Consider the following 3,359-nt stretch of genomic DNA (forward strand, 5'->3'; position numbering starts at 1 on the left):
AGTGACTTAGGAACATCTCCCACACCTGACACACGATGGGCTTTGCTCTCCAAAGCCCCAAAAGTCTTGTCTGTTTTGGGGAAAACGGTGTATTTTTAACATGTGAGAGCTTTCCCCTGAGAAAATGGTGCAGTTACATTTTGGGAAGCAGGGCCTTCTTTCCTGTAAGCCCATGTTTTCTTTTCCCTGGGATAGAGTCCACATAGTGGTGTGGTCTACAAGCTGAGCTGGAGAAGGCCCAGAGTCCCCCCAGCCCTGCGTAGCTGCAATTACACATCCACCTGTGTCCTGCTCTCTTCTTCCTCACTTATCCCTCTGCTGCATGCACATCTTGGGCTTTTCTCTGCCTGCAGGAAGTGGTAAAGAGCATGAATTTCTCAGAGGTGGTATGTTTTTCATGGCAAAAGAGGGTCAGGGCTATATGTGTGTGTCTACATGTGTTCCAGGAAACCCGTGACAACCATTTAAAAAAAAACAACCCAGCAAAACAAAAAAACTCCAACCTCCACCCTTTACTGGACATTATTTAAGTGACCATGATGTAGGAAACCGCATCTTAGCCATCATTTCTTGTTGCCTCCATGAAAGACTTGAGCTTAAATGAGAGAGAGGGGTGCTGGACAGCCCATGAAATCCCATTGATAGAACTGACCACTGCAGCAGTTCAGGAAATGAGGATGGCCGTAGTGATCCCAGGATTAATTAAAACCTTTAAAACTACAGCTAGTTTCTGTCTGGGCTGGGGGCTATAGTGTGTGGTTTGCCATGGGGAAGGGGGCAGCCCGCATCCCTGCGTTCACTGTATTTGTGATGAACAGCCAGAACATCCCTAAATCTGTGTAGGTCGAATCCAGATCCCATGATAGCTTAATGGCAACTCAATGGTGCATAAGCTCGTTCTGCATAAGCAATGAGGTCTGTGGATTGTGTGCAGGGACTGTCCAGTTGTCATGTGTTGGTACAGCGCCTAGCACCGTGAGGATTGGGGCTCTACAATGCTACCTCAGTTTAGAAAAAGGTTAAGGGCAAGTGTGCGTCTAAGCACATGAATAAGAGGCCGAGTTAGGGAGCAGCAAATATTCAATCACAATAAATAGAGACGTGCTTTTCCCCCCGCTTCCTGAGGAGCTAGTCAACCATCCGGCCATTTTATTTATTTATTAAATATCACCCGCGCTGGTTCAGCCGCAGGAACGCGCTGCTCTGTCTCCCGAATGATGATTGCCATCAGGCTGGAGAAATCAGTCATTTCTGGCAAGCCAAAACTGGTTGGTGAGTTAATGATGCAGGGTAAATACCGACAGTGGCCAGTGCTCTGAACATACCAGACGTGACCTCAGGGAATCATAGATTCTGAAGGGGCTGCTGCCGCCACTTCTCCATAATGCAATCGCTTCTTTATAATGGCCTCAACCTTTTTTTTTTTCCTTTATCATTATTGACCACGGAGCATCGGCAGAGCTGGAGAATAAATAGTTCCCTGATGGTTAACAACAGGCTTTCCACCAATCGGAACACAAGCTTTATTCTGTGTTATATTCTTTATAATCACACTTTATTGCACAGAGCAGAAAAGAAAAAAAAAAAAACCTCTCCTCTCTCTCTCTCCTCTTACCCCTCTTTCTTTCTCTCAGTGTCCCCCAGGAAGATTGGGGAGCTGTTCCCCTGGGGAGGGTTGGAAAGGCATGGTGGGGTAGGGCAACCACCAGTAGCATAGGTAGTTTTAAAGGAAATCAGCATGTTGGGACGTATGCTCATTGGGAATTGGGTCGGTTCAAAGGCTTTTGGAAAACCTGGCCCCCTGTTCTCCCCAGCTGCTTGAGAGGCTGGCAAGACTGGCCAAGCTGGGTAGCTTCTTGCATCTGCCGCAAGGCTAACACAGAAGATAAACAAGGCAAACTTACCCCTGCCTGGAAGAGCCAGAGCAGGGCTGAGAAAGGCCGGCAGGAAAAGTGTGTGCACATTGGGGGAGAGTGTGTATGTAGGGGGGAGTCACCCTACAAAGAGACCTGCGTGAGAGATGGGGGAAATCCCTGCACAAGGGGTGTCTGGGGGGCTGTGGCCTCAACAAGCTGGGGCTCCCAGGTGCCTGCTTGCACGGGCCAAAAATGCTGGACCCGCTCTCATCTCTCCCTTGTCCTCGTCTTGCCCCTTCCTCCGTTCTTTCCTGTGCCTTGCTGCCTTGTGCTTTCCTTTGCCGCTGCATGCCCTGCTTTCACGCAGCCTGTCTTCGTCTCTCTCAGATTTCTCCCTCGTCCCTGAAAGCTTGCAAATCAAGACATTTTTTGTTTGCAAATGTCTAGTTGGTCTAATAAAAGACATCACCTCTGCCACGAGTTCTGGTTCCTCTCGCCTCTTCCCTGCCAGCTCCCTGGCTCCCCTACCCCTGCCTCCCTGCCATCCTCCCTGTACTCTGGGGAGCCAGGCCCCATTCTCCTCCTCCTCAGGGCAGCTGGCTGGGGCAGAGGCGGCAGGCGCCTGGCGGGGCTGGCTGGCTCCTGTGCACCCCAGCGCCTGGGCAGCCTTGTTTGCGCATCCTTCCCCCCCTGTCTGGGGCCAGGGCTGGGGCTGGCTCCAGGGGGTGGGAGGTGATGATTTTCCAGCGGGTATTTGTCAGGTCAGAGTCTGCGCCGCCCGCCGGGCTCCGCTCCTCTCTCCCTGGGTTATTTATTACCTCTCTCCCCGGTGGCAGCGCTGCGGCTCCGGGGCTGCTGCCAGCAGCCAGTGGAGGCGGGGACCCTGCGCAGGGGGTTTCCAGAGCAGCGACCGTGCGGCTGGGAGAGTGCAGGGACAGCCTCTGCTGCCCCTTAGCCCTGGGTGCCAGGCCCAAGAGCCCAGCCAAAGGGCAGCGGGGAGGTGGCGGCATGGTCAGACGGGTCAGATGCCTGCCTGGAGCGCTCTGGGCTGCGGGAGGCAGGCAAAGACCAGTCCGGCCATCCAGGGCTGTGTCTCGAGCGTGCACCCCTCCGGCACTCTGCACCCAGCAGTGCTGCCACAGCTCCCCAAAGCGCGGCTCTGCTTAGGGGCAGACCCGGACACAGGCGTGGGCGAACTGGGCCCGGACAGGAAGGGGGCCCAAAAATGAAAAAAATAAAATTACAATTGCAAAAAAAATGTTTTAATATTGTGCATATACAGGACTGGCAGTGTTATCAATTGAGAACAAAGTGTTTAAAGACATCGATGCCACTGATGTGATAAAGACTGCCGTTCTTGGGGGTCTGTAAGAGAAGGCTGGATAGGCATCTGCCTCAGCAGGGGGTCGGACTCGACGATCTGTTGAGGTCCCTTCTGACCCTAGCATCTACGAATCTATGACTTTTCTGATTATTATTCTCATGATCTCTGGCAAAGGGGGG

General features: G+C 52.5%; 1 long non-coding RNA gene across 1 annotated transcript; it reads right to left on the reverse strand.

The window, feature by feature from the left end:
- Positions 1-1,132: 1,132 nt before the first annotated feature.
- Positions 1,133-3,247, reverse strand: LOC109293717. The gene is made up of 2 exons (XR_002096374.1): positions 2,326-3,247; positions 1,133-1,461 (listed from the first exon to the last, which is right to left on the reverse strand). It is a non-coding gene; the product is annotated as an uncharacterized LOC109293717 (long non-coding RNA).
- Positions 3,248-3,359: the final 112 nt, after the last annotated feature.

The sequence above is a fragment of the Gavialis gangeticus genome, unplaced genomic scaffold (assembly GCF_001723915.1).
Source record: "Gavialis gangeticus isolate Ggan-Ray unplaced genomic scaffold, GavGan_comp1, whole genome shotgun sequence".
In the NCBI taxonomy this organism is placed as follows: domain Eukaryota; kingdom Metazoa; phylum Chordata; order Crocodylia; family Gavialidae; genus Gavialis; species Gavialis gangeticus.